This window comes from Oryx dammah, unplaced genomic scaffold (genome assembly GCF_014754425.2).
Source record: "Oryx dammah isolate SB20612 unplaced genomic scaffold, SCBI_Odam_1.1 HiC_scaffold_24, whole genome shotgun sequence".
Classification (NCBI taxonomy): Eukaryota; Metazoa; Chordata; class Mammalia; order Artiodactyla; family Bovidae; genus Oryx; species Oryx dammah.
This window is the reverse complement of record NW_024070208.1, coordinates 80,906,487-80,922,360: the sequence shown is the minus strand read 5'-3', so window position 1 is coordinate 80,922,360 and position 15,874 is coordinate 80,906,487.

Here is a 15,874-nt window from a genome sequence, read left to right as displayed (position 1 = left end):
ACTGTGACCCTCGCCCTTGAAACGAGAGAGGTTGTTAACCGCGGGTCTGTGTGAGGAACTTACTTGCTGATAATCACTCAGGAAATTTTGCTCTGTAAACGTGACCTGGAGTCATTCAGAAAACCAGCTATGAGACCTTGGTTTGGGAGGTTCTGTCGATGTGAGAATCAGAAGTAGAAACACAGGTGAAAGGGGCACCGTTGGCTCCCAACGTAATGAAATACACAGCCATCTGTGCATACAGGGACAGATTTATTTCCTGCTAAAACATGTATTTCCTGTCTCATAAACACAACTTGAACACACCTTTCAAACACCCAGGGAAAGACAAAGGCCGTGGGGCAGAGGGGCACGGTCCACCGGGCAGCTCGCGCTGGGTCAGTTTTCATCTACGGAAGGTCACGTTTCTCACTCTAAGTTTAGCGTCCAGCCCAGCGCCCAGGCTCTATTTTTAAAGGATGATCCCGGTGTCTTAGCTCAGTAAACCGCCTTGTTTAAATATTCTTCTCATCTATTTTTTTTCCCCTCCTCTAGGGAGCAAAGTATTTCCTGACATCTGTTTTGAATTTGTTTTTCTTTTAATTTCTGTGTATGCCTTTTTCCTATCATCTGTACTGAATTGAAAATAGCATGTTGAGTGGAAGGTGGGTTTTTTTTGCACCATTTCTAGGGTAATATTACCTTTCACCCCTGGGAACTCTGAAAGGGCATGTGAGCTATGTCTTTGTGGATCGTGTGGTCATTGCCATGCAGCCACCTAGGTCTCAGGGGACCGAAATGAAGCCCTGTGTCCCTGAAAACCTCCCTGGAGCTACTTCATCAGTCTGGAATACCTACTGAAATAGATCAGTGGATGGCCGCTGCTGGGGACTGAGTGTCTCCCCAAAGTTCTTATGGTGAAGCCTTAATTCTCACTGTGACCGGGTCTCAGGGAAATAATTGAGATTAGAGGACGTCTGAGGGTGGAACCCTCATGATAGGATTAGAATCCACATAAGAGGAGGTTTCTAGGTGGTCCAGTGGTAAAGAAACTGCCTGCCAATGCAGGAGACACAAGAGACACAGGTTCGAGTCCTGGGTGGGCAAGATCCCCTGGAGAAAGGAATGGCAACCCACTCCAGTATTCTTGCCTGGAAGATCCCATGGACAGAGGGGCCTGGTAGGCTACAGTCCGCAGGGTTGCAAAGAGTCAGACATGACTGAGCAACTAAATAACAACAAGGAAGGGACACCAGAGAGCTCCTTCCTTCTCTATCTCCCTCTCTCTCTGTCTCCACTACTACGAGGACACAGCAAGAAGGTAGCCATTTGTAAGCTAGGAATAGAGCCCTCCCCAGAATCTGCCATGCTGGCACTTTGATCTGGTACTTCCAGACCTCAGGCTATGAAAAAAATCAATGGTGATGGTTTAAAACCCCCATCCGTGGTACTTTCTTGTGGCAATCCCAGAAGATTAGCAAGGCAGCCTTGTTTCAGTTTTCATGGTTGCCCCTCTCTATATCAATAAACCTCTTCCAGACAACCTGGGTGGGGATCCCCCCTTCACTGGGAATGACCAGACTGCCCATGTCAAGCTGTTCCTCGAAACTCTAAACTCTGGCAGCTCCTGATGAGGACAAAATGCAATAATGCTATTTGAAAGTAAGTCGTGCAGTCATGTCCAACTCTTTGCAGTCCATGGAATTCTCTAGGCCAGAATACTGGAGTGGGTAGCCTTTCCCTGCTCCAGGGGATCTTCTCAACCCAGGGACTGAACCCAGGTCTCTCACATTGCAGGCAGATTCTTTACCAGCGAAGCCACAAGGGAATGCTATTTGGGGTATGCTTTATAGACTTTTTGGAGAACAAATGAAAATAGAAATTAAATAAATTGCTTATAATTCCACTACCCTTAGATAAATAACAAGTCTGTGTTTCTAAGATTATTTCTAGTCTTTTAAACATATATATGCATGCTTAAATTGAAGCACACATGTTCATATATTTGCATGTATATGTTTATGCATATATTGTTCTATGTTCATGAATATTATATGTATGTATTTGGTGGATATGTATTTTGTAAGTGTGTATACACACACGTCTATGAGTAATAACATATCTGCATGTGTATTATGTATGTATTTGTATTCATTGTTGTTCAGTTGCTCAGTCATGTCCAACTCTTTGTGACCCCACTGCCTGCAGCACACCAGGTTTCCCTGTCCTTCACTATCTCCCGGAGCTTGCTCAAACTCATGTCCATCAGTCGGTAATGCCATCCAACCATCTCAACCTCTGTCATCCTCTCCTCCTGCCCTCAATCTTTCCCAGCATCAAGGTCTTTTCCAGTGTGTCGGCTCTTCACATCAGGTGGCCAAAGGACTGGAGTTTCAGCTTCAGCATCAGTCCTTCCAATGAATATTCAAGGTTGATTTCCTTTAGCACTGACTGGTTTGATCTCTTTGCTGTCCAAAGGACATTCAAGAGTCTTCTCCAGCAGCACAATTCAAAAGCATCAATTCCCCAGTGCTTAGCCTTCTTCCATGGTCCAGCTCTCATATCCGTACATGACTGTTGGAAAAGCCATAGCTTTGACTATATGGAACTTTGTTAGCAGAGTGATGTCTCTGCTTTGTAATACACTGTCTAGGTTTGTCATAGCTTTTCTTCCAAGGAGCAACATGTATTTGTATAAGCACCTGCTGTATACACACATGCATAATACCTATGATGTCAGCCAAAGATTAGATTCTTGGTGATTCAGAATCTGGAGAATTGAGAATGAATGAACATTTGGAAAATGGAGAGAGTTCTTAAAAAATATTGCTGAAAATTAGAACATGGATCCCTTACCATGCTATTTGAAAAGTCAAAGTAAATATTAGAATCCTTATTTGCTGCTCAATGGCCGGACTCTTTTCCAAGTCTTTGCGGCTTCACGCAAAGACTCTCCCATGTGGCTCCCTGGCTTATACTTAGGATAATATAAAAATGTCTCCAAATAGGGCTGACCTGATCATCCAGCATGGGTCAGTTTCCAAAGGACATTGCGGTTTTCTGCACTGGTCATCTCTTTACATGAACTATTTTGTGAGTAAACACTATTTAAACAATAAAGCAGTATTTTGAGGTGAAATATCACTCTTCGTAGTAATGAGGGAAACCTAGAAATCAAAATGAACAGTAGATAAAGGGAGAAATACAATGAAGATTTAGCTTTTCGGCCGCCTCCCAAGGACTACCCTGAGAACTGAGGACGGCGAGGGAGGTCCACCACCAACTGCGAAGGCAGCCGGGTTCTGAGTTGGAGGGTGGCTCTGCCATCTCTCAGTGACCCAGGGAGCCCTTCCATATTCTTGCGGCCATTGGCCCCTGGCCATCTGTATTTTGAGATCTTTGCAAAAGAGTGGGAAAATATTTTCTTCTCTTTTCCAGCAGGAAATAATTTCTGTAGCTGATTGACTTACTCTAAACAGTCCTTATTCTAGAATTCACATTTACTTAAATGGGCATCTCCTTTTATAAAATGAAATGTCTGATCAGACTGTCTCCCAAGTTCAGTTCTCACGATCCCCCCAAGACCTTGGAAAGGAAGAAAAGGACTAGATGGTCTTATTGCGATGTGTTCCTGAACTGTCGATTATGAACTTCTGAAATTGCTAGGATGAATAAAACCTTGGAATATTTCCTAAAGGTACTTACTCTGTGTTTTTCAAAGACAGTTCCAAATGGGATATTAAGATGAAACATGGAGATAAAGTGTTTTAAACATCATGAGAAGTTTTTTTAATGAATTAAATGATCACATGATTCTTAAAAAAAAAAAAATGCAAACAGGCATTGGGTTTCTTTGCAAGTTACCTAAAAGATGATTTCCTGAAGATGACGAAGCAAAATGTCCCATTCCTGTTTTGCATGAACTGTAAAGGATGTGGGGTGTCCAGCTTGGGTGGGGAACAGATAAAGGGGCTTAAGAAGATGAGATCAAAGCCTGTACACTAGAGGGGAAAATGCTTTTTCTGTGCGGCTTTGAAAAATCTCTTCTTCAAGGGATCCCCTTCCCCACTTACTCTGGGGTTTGGCATATGGTTCCTGCTACAGATGGATAAGCAGTAATACAGCTGTTAAGTATCTGGCACTCACTCTGCGGTGCTCCCCGCCAACTGGCCAGCACAGCCTGGGCTTGTACAACGAGCTGATTCCTCCCAGCTGCGATGCGAAAGAAAGTAGAGACATGTTGTTATTCATCGGTTGTCCTTCTAAGCCATCTTAGCTTCGATGCAATCCCGACAAGGATGACTTCCGCAGAGGCCAGCTTCTCCTGAGCCAGCGTGCTCTGTGCTCTGAATAACCAATGAACAAAAATCTCAGTCCAGGGGGTTTGTGGGGCATTTGCTGTGCTGCCCAGATGCCAGCAGCACCCCCACAAAGCCCATGAGACTGGAAGCAAGGAAATCCATCCCCCTGTAGATGTGGAAGAACCATCCGAAGGTTGCCTTCCTCAGTAGTGTGTTTCAGACAAACCATGCATCAGGGAAAGCTTATAGGTAAACCAGGGAGAGCTCTGAAGTTGAAATGAAACCCACAAAAAGCAGAAAGTGTTGCAAAAGCAAATCCTATCTGGAAGGCCAGAGATGCGAGAAGGAGGAGGTGATGGATCAAGCTTGCCGGGGGAAGTCACCGTCCACTCTCTTAGAGAGGGCAAAGGTCATGGTCACCTTTTAGAAATGTGAGAGAGATACTATGGCAGTTTATATATTCTTGATGAAGATGAAAGCATCTTATCTGTAGATACTTACTATCCTGGATTTATATTTTTCTTCTTAAGGGTGGTTGAACCATCTCACTTTGAATGGTCATGGAGGAGAAAGGGGTCTTGCCATAGGACCCCTCCTCACGATTACTGAAACTCACAAGGTGCCCCCTCCCTCTCCAGCCCCAGATCAGGAATCATCTCAGCTATCCCTGAGCATCTGTGCTTCATCTCTGTGGATCCCAGCAGTTTTATGAGGTAGGGAGGAAGCAGTAAAAAGGAGAATGATGCACCAGAAAATGGGATGTTTGCAAGATTCTCCTGGATGGCTCTGAGGGACTGCCAAGGCCTGTGATGAAGGGACATCTGGGCTTCTGGGAGGAGGAGAGGGGTGATCAGGAAAGGCACAGACCACCAGGCAAGCCTCTTGTTTGCCCCCTATTGTGGCTTCTGAAATACTATACACTGCTTGAGCTTGCAAATCTGACCGGTAAGGCAAAGACCAACCCCCCAAGGCTCTTCAGCAAGTTCACAAGGAAAGTGGGAGCGGTGGGAAAGAGCGCTAAGTCTTAGAGAGAAACTGCAACTCCCCGCAGGACCCACCCCAGAGTCACGCTGGATGCATGAGCCCACCTCCTACCAGGGGACAGGCTTTTTTATCTTTCCCCAAGTGCAACAGAAAAGCTATCATAAAACGTGGATACACAGTCCATGAAGGGGGAGAAGGCAGAGTGGCCAGGAGCATAATTATCATAGAACATAGAAGGGAAAAAAGACAAACTTACGATTTGCGGACATCAGGAGCTAGTTGAAAGGAAGGAGGAGAAGCAGTGAGCGAATGTTGCTTTTCCTTTTACTCACCAACATGAAACGTTTTCATTAAGCAGAGTTGGAGGAAAGATAATTAGTATTTTTAAAGCAGCACTTTTGTAAAACATCAGAGCAAAATGAAAGAACAGCATCCCGCATGGAATACACACTGAGCTTGTGCGATTCATCTGGGACCCAGGATAAGATGCTTCTAAACACTCCCCTTATCTCCCCTGGCTGCCCGTTTCATCACTCGTGGAAGGAGGGCTTAGGAAATAGCACACGGGCTAATAAGCGTTGTCTGGTCCCGTGATTTATCTTCTTCAGAAGTTATCGCTACATTCAAAATGATACCCAGTGAAGTGTCACGCGTTAATTTAGAAATATTTCAACAGGAAAATGTATCTATGAACTTTGTGACGCTGCCACATTACTGTTTAAAACACCCTCTCATTTTTCCTCCTCTACTGGCAGCAATCATGGCAGCAACATACCTCACGGATGCCACTAAATACTCAACAAAATGCGTATGTTAAGTGCTTTCTGTGTGCAGAGCACAGCATACAGCAACATGGCAAGGTTGGGATGGTGGTGGAGACGAAAGAAAGAGAAGGAAAAGAAGTCTGGTTTAAGGAGTAGACTTTCCACTACTGATCATCTCCATGAGCCAAATTCTTTCAAAGAACCTGTTAAATGAAGTGAAGGGCTTTTGAGAAGTGGCGGAGTAATCCCCCTTGCCTGTCAGAACAAATAGCCTGGGCTTCCCTGGTGATTCAGTGGTAAAGAATCTGCCTGCCATTGCAGCAGACGTGGGTTCAATCCCTGGCCCAGGAAGATCACACAGCTAAGCCCGTGAGCCACCACTACTGATTTTGTGCTCGAGAGTCTGGGAGCTGCCTCTACAGAGCCCATGTGCCGCAAATGCGGAAGCCCGCGCTCCTAGAGCCCACGCTCCGCAGCAACAGATGCCACAGCAACAAGACGCCCACCCGCCACAACTCTCTGCAGCCCCTGCTCTCTGCAGCTAGCAACAAGCCTACGTACCAGTGAAAACTCAGCACAGCCAGATAAATAAATAAGTAAATAATTTTTTAAAAAAAAGATAGACTGAGATGAAGAGAAGAAGGTAGAAACATGGGAAGAATTGTGCCTGTTCGGCTTCATGGTTGGTTACTTTATGAAAATGTTGGGAGAAACACTCCTGTCTTATTATTTTACTGATGAGATACAAGGCATGGATCTTCTAAAGAATTATGCAAAATACTGAGGTATCTGGTCCTAAGATATTCTTTCTCATGGAAACAATGTTCAAATGCATGCATGTCATTTGGACCAGATTGCTTTATCTTGACTACACTGGTAGAGTTTAGGATGATGACAAAGAATCACAGAACATCAATCACTCTCTTGCCTTCACAGGCACAATGCCCCCTCCCGTAAGATTTATTTTGGTAGCGTCTCTTTCTCTACTGCTGAAACTCTGGAACAATCTGCCATGCTCATATCCGAAAACAGTGATTCTGGAAAGAAATCTTATCATGCAGGAGACCATGGGAATATGGGTAGAAGGAAAACCCACATAATCTCCAGGGAAGCAGGGAAATGCAGACAGGGCCTGTTGCCATGGTAAACCCAGCTTCCTTTCCAAACCTAATCTACCTTGCTTTGAAAAACAGTCTTGGTGCCAACTAAAGCTGATCGCTAGTCTTCAGACTTAATGGCCAACATTCCTACTTTCATATTCTCACTCACACCAACTCCTACAGTGTCCTAGGGAGAGCACGGGACAAGACTGAAAGGATATGGCTCCAGCCTCTAGTTCCGGTACTAATCTAGCTATCAGTGAAGATTAGCACTTTGCCATGGAGCTCAGTGGTAAACAATCTGTGTGATCCCCGGGTGGAGGGATCCCCTAGGGAAGGAAATGGCAACCCGCTCCAGTATTCTTGCCTGGAAAATCCCATGGACCGAGGAGCCTGGCGGACTATAGTCCATGGGGTCACAAAGAATTGGACACAACTGAGCACACACACATGGGTCTTATTTTGTTGCCATTCTGTAAGAAAGTACTTTCCCCCTCTTTCTTGAATCTCTATGGGTTAGTCACTGCATACCCAGTTCAAGATCCTCTCTTTAATACCTTACATGCTGTTTTGAGCTGAGCCTTATGTATGACAAGAAAGTTGAGACTACTGGAATGCTATGATAAAGTGTATTAAGCAGAACACTAAAGAATAAATACATGGGGGTTAAGTCATAAGGAATGATCAGCCACTAAAGAAACATGCAGCCTTAAGAATGTCTTTCTTCTCATCTTGGTTCCACCACAAGCTTTCCCGGTCTTGTGACTTGGCCAGATTTCTTAACAAGGGTGGATATGTTAATTGCAGATGGTACTCAATCCATGTTCCATCTCAGAGTTGTCTTTAAATTTTATTGATTTCATCTGCTGAATTTCTGTCATTTCAGCACTTTCTCCTCCTAATTGCTGTTCCACACAGCCTTGAAGTGTCAGAAAAACTAATCTTCTTGGATATTAATGCCTGCTGAAAAAAATACCTGTTGTAAAAAGATGGTGACAAAATAAAATACGTATGAGAAATTTTACAGAATTCGCTGGTTTAATCAAAGTTAGATAATTCCTGGGTGGAGTATGATCTACAATGTCCCAACAGAAGCATTTTAATCTATGTTTGTGATGATGGCTTGCTTCATCCTTCTCAACTTTTACCATCTTTTTCTCCCACTGCAGTATCTGGGGTTGAAAGAGATAAATTTGCTACTTCACTGGGATTTGTCTATTTAACTGTTAATAAACATTTCTTCAACAACTACTCTGCATTAGGCACTGTCCTTGGTCTAGGAATAGACTAGTGAACAAAACAAAGACCTCTGCCTTGATAGAACTACTTGACTAGATGGAGACAGGCAATGAGATGAAAAGTGAACATTAGCATGTTGTGTGTGTACGTGTGTTAGTCACACAGTGGTGTCTGATTGTGACTCCTTGAACTATAGCCTGCCAGGCTCCTGTGTCCAAGGAGTCTCCAGGCAAGAACACTGGAGTGGGTTGCCATGCCCTCCTCCAGGGAATCTTCCCAACCCATGAACTGAACTCAGATCTCGTGCATTGTAGGCGGAGTCTTTAGTGTCTGAGCCACCAGAGACAGAGACAGGCAATGAGATTAAAAGTAAATACGTAGCATGTTCAGTTCAGTTCAGTTCAGTTCAGTCGCTCAGTCGTGTCCGACTCTTTGCGACCCCATGAATCGCAGCACGCCAGGCCTGCCTGTCCATCACGAACTCCCGGAGTTCACCCAAACTCATGTGCATTGAGTTTAAATGCTCCTAAATGCTAAGCAATAAAAATAAATATAAAATACTAGGATTGCAGTTGAGATGAACCTTTCAATAGGATGGCCCAGGGAATGAGAAAAAATAAAAAGAGGGGGGTCATGGACGGTGGTACTTCCCTGCTGGCTCAGTGGTAAAGAACCCGCCTGCCAATGCAGGAGACGCGTGTTCAGTCCCTGGGTTAAGACCATCCCCTGGAGAAGGAAATGGCAACCCACTCCAGTATGCTTCCCTAGACAGAGAAGGCTTCCAATGAACAGAGGAGGCTGGTAGGCTACAATCCATGGGGTCACAAAGAGTCAGATTCAACTTATCGACTCAGCATGCTTGGTTGATGCCAGGGCATATGGCTTGAGCAACTGGAGGAATAGGATCCATTACCTGAAAAGAATTGGGTAGGGAGTGTGTGTGGTCAAATATCAGAAAATATGAGGGCCCTATTACCTATTTCCAGTGTGAGAATCAAGTGAAAATGTCAAGAAGTTAGTCGGACAATTGGGTCTAGAGGGAGAAGTCTGGATTAGGGATACAAACATAGGAAACAACTCTAAATGGAAGTTAAAACCATGAGATAACCCAGGGCTTGAAGACAAAGGAGGAATGTATGAGTTCTGATCCTTGTAGAGGTCAGGGAGTTGGAGAAATTTGCAGAGGAACCTGGGGAAGGGCAGTGGGAAGCTGAGAAGAAACCCAGATAGAATGACAACCCAGAAACCAATAAAATAAACCAGCTTCAAGCAGAAGATGCTGCTGTTTAGTTGCTAATTGGTGTTCAACTCTTTGTGACCCCATGGACTATAGCCCACCAGGCCCCACTGCCCATGGAATTCTCCAGGCAAGAACACTGGAGTGGGTTGTCATTTCCTCTTCCAGGGAATCTACCTGACCCAGGGGTCGAACCCACATCTGCAGCATTGCAGGCAGTACCCACTGAGCCACGAGGGATGGTGGTGGTAGAATCCAAATCGCAGGGAACTCAGGGAGAAAGGGAAGAAAGAAATTGGCTTCTTACCAGGAATTTTCCTCCGAAGCTTTCTTTATTGAGTGGATTGGCAGTAATAACTTTTTTTTCCAACCAAAGAAATAAATGGGTTGTTTTCTCATAAAAATTTTGGAAAGACACAGGAACACTTGTTTAGCTGAGGTGTTACTTGAGCAGTCTGGCAAACGTCACCTCATTTACAGCAATCCTAGTGGCAAAGTTCCTTCAAGACTGATGTTCCAAACAACACTCAACTTGGCTTTCAGTCCAAAAAGCTGGAGGCATTTTTTTGTTCCTGAAAATTTCTCGAAAATTGTAGGCTAGATTATGATTACTAAGAAATCCTGGGAAGCTGTTTTTTTTTTTTTTTTAAGGAATAATCTCCTAAAAGCTTTCTTTCATGTGTAAGTACCAAAATACCTAAGTCAACATCATTTTTTCTTTTACTTTCCATAGTCCTTCACGGAAAATATTTCTCAACCTGGGAGCAACTCAAATTTGCACTCTGTAAAAAGAAAAGCTATATCAACCTTAAGCACTACAGAGGAAAAAAGTCAGAGATATATTTTAAAGTAGTGAGTACTGCACTCAATTATTTGCTTTTGTGCCAAAAGGAACATAGCATACTGTGGACTCTGTGCTGGAAAGATGGAAGAACATGTCTTTGTCATGTTTTAATTGTCTGACGAGATAATTAGAGGAATCCTGTTGCAGTAAAAAATATTAATGAAATCTCTCAAATCCGTGGCCACTTGCCTTTCTAACAATTCATTCTCTTTTGATGATTAAGAAGCACATGGGTGCCTGCCAGAGTGAACTGCGATCAATTTCTGACTACTAGAAAGTTTCTTTTGCATGGAAGAGAAGATGAAAACATGAGCTTTGCCGGAGAATTCTGATACATTTGAGAAATCCTAGATCTGATGCTGCTTAACTCCTAAAATACCAACCAGTGTTATTAGAAGTTAAGCATCAATTTCAAACAGGGTCTTCCACTCAATCATCATTTGAAATCCACATGGGCAACACCTTTGTTCTTAGATTGTCATCCATCAGCTCAATTGTGATCAAGGAGCCCCAATTCAACATTGAGTTTCTGAAGTCTAATATTTACCAAATGTGCAGCCTTGATCCCTGGCAATCCTCTTTCTGAGTTAGAAAACGGAGACCACTGGCTTCCTCAAAGTCTACAGTGACTTGTAATTATAGCTGATCTCATCTCTGACTTTCCCATGTACCCATTGTTTTTCTCATTCTATTTATTCAGTACAAAGCTACAGCATGTTCTAAACCTCTCTAGGTAAAGTGAAGCAAATTTGCTAGTTTACCACTGTAGCACTTGCCTTAATTTAGAGAGAATCATTTTTAAAAGGCATTTAAGGAATAACATGAAACCTCATAATTAACCAAAAGCGATCATCTCAAATTTGCAGCATTATTATTTAAAATGCAAAATGACCTCAGATTTTATTTATACTTTCAGATATTATGGACATTTTAATATCATTATAGACTATATACATTTTTCAGCTCAGATGGTAATTTGCTTAATTGGAAAGATACTTCAGGACAAAACAATAGGCCATGATCTGAGTTTTCATGACTCAGTGTAGGGTTTCTAAATTTAGCAAATCTATCCATGGGACATACTTACACTGAAAAGCTATTCACTGTTTATCTTCAAGTCAAATTTAACTGGGTGTCCTATATTTTATCTGGCAACCTAGATCAACATCACAAAAGTAAATAAAATTCATGAAAAGCATTTATGTGATTCCCTTTTGGAATGAAGCAATGAAAAATCTTCTTTTAAGATAGCATTACTGTTCTTATTTTTTTATTTTTTATTTTTTATTGAGGTACAGTAGATTTACAATATCATGTAAGTTTCAGGTATCAGGACAGTGATTCAGTTATACTTATATATATGTATAACCTTTCCCAGATTCTTTTTCCTTATAGGTTGTTGCATAATATTGAATATAGTTCTTGACTGCAGGCTCCCTCAGTGGCTCAGCAATAAAAAATCCACCTGCAATTCAGGAGATGGGGGTTCAATCCCTGAGTCAGGAAAATCCCCTGGAGGAGCGCATGGCAACCTGCTCCAGTTTCTTGCCTGGAGAATCCCATGGACAGAAGAGCCAGGCAGGCTACAGTCCAGGGGGTTGCAGAGTCAGACACGACTTAGTGACTGAACAAAAATTGTGACTGTTTTTAAAACACTAGACAAAACTGACTGTTTCCAAGTGGAGCCCAGAAGCAGCAAGTAGTCAGCAGTGATTCTCAAACCCAGGCCAGGGGTTGCAGCAGCAGCGTCACCCATGGGTGCTGAGATCTGCACACTCAGGTCCCACCCAGATGGCTGAATCAGAATCTCTGGGGGGTGGGCCCAGCAGTCGGGTGTTTGCACACAGATTCTGATACGCAAGCTTAAGAATGAGTGATGGGGGGCCTCTTCTACTTTCATTCATGTCTATAAAAGAAACAAGGAATACGTGCACACTCAAGAACCTTGTTGTTGGCTTTGGTTTTACTTTTTATTACAGATATGGAGCATTTGTGGCCTCTTAAATTTTTATTTATTCCATTATTCTGTTTTATTTATTTATTGGCTGTGTTGGGTCTTCATTCCTGGACAGGCTTTTCTCTAGCTGCGGTGCACAGGGGCTATTCTGCGTTTGCGGTATGTGGGCTTCTCACTGTGCTGGTGTCTTTTATCACGGACCACGGGCTCTAGGGTGCTCGGTCCTCAGTAGTTGCAGCTCCCGGGCTCCAGGGCACAGGCTCAGTAATTGTGGTTCCTGGGCTTAGTTGCTCCACGGCGTGTGGGGTCTTCCAGGACCAAGCGTTGAACTCTGTCTCCTGCACTGGCAGGTGGCTTCTTTACCACTGAGGCCCCAGGAAAAATCCCCATTTCTGTCCTCGCTTAATTAAACAGTGAAGATGTGGATATGAGGGTGGAAAGGAACAAAGAGAAAAGTTTTGATCTGTTATTTGAAACAGCCCTTCCTCCAAGGGCTGGCCGAAGATGGTTTCCTCAGCACCAAGATTATTTATTGACTACCATCTGAAGCCATTTAATCAAATCAGCTCCTTTGTAAGGTCAGTTTTGCAGATAATGGGGCCACCTTATTTAAACAGTCCATCATAATGGTTTCTAAGCAAATCAAGGAAGGAACATTTTGAAGCCGCTAGAGGAAATGCTGGGTATAATGCTTTGGCTTTTCACAGAGAAGTTTGGATCAGGATGTGAAAAAAGAGACAGTGTAGCAAAGACCTTCTGAAACTCTGAGGGACCTGTGAACTACTGTTAGGGGCATCTTCATTTGGGAGTTTGACTGGACATTACCTTAATTACACTGCAGGCAGATTCTTTACCATCTGAGCCACCAGGGAAGCCCAAGGATACTGGCATGGGCAGCCTATCCCTTCTCCAGGGGATCTTCCCGACCCAGGAATCAAACTGGGGTTTCCGGAATTGCAGATGGATTCTTTCAGTTCAGTTCAGCTCAGTTCAGTCGCCCAGTCGTGTCCGACTCTTTGCGACCCCATGAATGTGTATAACTGCACGCCAGGCCTCTCTGTCCATCACCAACTCCCGGAGTTCACTCAGACTCGCGTCCATCGAGTCAGTGATGCCATCCAGCCATCTCATCCTCGGTCGTCCCCTTCTCCTCCTGCCCCTACTCCCTCCCAGCATCAGAGTCTTTTCCAATTCTTTACCAGCTGAGATACCAGGGAAGCCTAATTATAATAATAGGGAATTTTATATCCATGGGCTTAACACGCATATTTCATGAATCCTAATGATATTAAATTAGAATGTTATTACTTGATAGTTTTTACCTAGCTGAGATCCCTGATTTTTTATATCTTCTTACTCTAAATTTTGGCCTAGTCTAAGGTTTTTGATCAAATAAGCATATTTCTACTAGCATCTTAAATAAAGAAATAAATATAAATTAACTTTAGGCTGTTCACCTTGGTCATTTCTTTCTTTTTGAGTGCTGTTTTTCAGGTTCTAAATGTAAAAAAATAAGTACTGTTTTTGTACAATGTAATTGTCACCCTTTCCAATATAGTACTATATCTTCATTTGATGAGGCCTGATTAAATATTTCATTAAATATTTATAAAGGGGCATAATACATATGAAGACAAATAAACACAGATGTGTATAACTGCATTTCTAATACACATGTGTAAGTGTATATATCACACAGATAGCATGTCTGTCAGCGTCTAGATGCTGCTACAGGTTTTACCCTGAGTCTATACAATGGCCACGAGGCACTGCTCAGTAAACACACTGGCTGCCAACCCAGAAACTCTCAAGAAAATGGATGAGAGGGGGCCTCCCATGATCCCAATGACAAACACTCAGAGAGATTATAACTGAAGGATGAGTAATTCACACACAATGAAAACCTTTTACGTGATTCTCAAACCCGGCATAAGATGGCAAACATTATCCACCACAGTTTGAGTCAATAACCGATTTTCAATACAAGCTCTTGAAGACTGATGGGCATGGCTTTCATCCTTGACAAGTGAGGAAGTACCTGAATTTAAAAAATGGTTAGTTCTCTCGGAATTTGTAAATTTATCCGGGACAGAGTGCTAACCACAATTCTGCAAGTCTCATCTGACCCAAGGTCTTTAAGAAGGTGGACACACAATGAAATTTTGGTTAGTGAACAGAGACCTAAAGTGCAATACCAGGTGTTAATGTATTTGAATTCAGAGGTGTTTTAGTTGAACTTGAAATTTGAAAAGTTTTAAAAAAATAAAATAGTGGCTACTGTGCATAAATTAGGAAAAGGCAATGGCACCCCACTCCAGTACTCTTGCCTGGAAAATCCCATGGACGGAGGAGCCTGGTAAGCTGCAGTCCACAGGGTCTCTAAGACTCTGCCACGACTGAGCGACTTCACTTTCACTTTTCACTTTTATGCATTGGAGAAGGAAATGGCAACCCACTCCAGTGTTCTTGCCTGGAGAATCCCCAGGATGGCGGAGCCTGGTGGGCTGCCGTCTATGGGGTCACACAGAGTTGAACACGACTGAAGTGACTTAGCAGTAGCAGTGCATAAATTTATCTTCACTCCAGAAAAGAAAAAAAAAAAACTTTCCTTTACGTACACACTGATTGATGCAACTTAAAATAAAATGAGCTTCTCAGATGGTAAAGAATCTGCCTGCCAATGTAAGAGACATGGGTTCAATTCCTGAAGTCAGGAAGATCCCCTGGAGGAGGAAATAGCAACCTACTCTAGTATTCTTGCCTGGGAAATCCCAAGGACAGAGGAACCTGGCAGGCTACAGTTCATATGGTTGCAAAAGAGTCAGATACTACTTAGTGACTGAGCAACAACAAGCTTAAAATAATGCAGAAAGTAATGAACCATATCTATTTGAAAGTACAATTCTCTAATTCCATCATTCCCTTAGGCAACAACTGTTATGACAAATAATTATCTTTGTGTTACTCAAGCAGAAAGAGCCCCACATTGCTTTGAAATTTTATTTCCACTCACCTTGATTAACTCTCTCAATTACGGATACGTTACTCTCTTTTTTAAAACAAAAGAGGAGAGGTATTCTAGAAGGTTCAAGACATATTTGTTTCTTGAAGTTCATTTCTTTGGGTCCCAAAGATTTCATGACAAATCACAAACTCATTAATATTATTTTATGGCCCAACAAGTCAAGACATGCTATTGTAGGTACATCAAAGCAAGGAACTTGCTTTATTTTATTTTATAAATGCTCCAATATTTGCAAAAATTTATTACACCTGAAGATGTTTCCACTGAAGGAATAAAACTACCATAAAACTAGGCAAGGAGTCATAAAAAATGGAATCATGCAATATTAATCCTAATATTTGATTCATGTTTAAGACGGTCCTCAGTTGAAATGTTCAGATGGTGTAATTGCTATTTCTTGCTAAATTAGACTGAAAAGCACACGGAGCATTGCTTTGATGATAT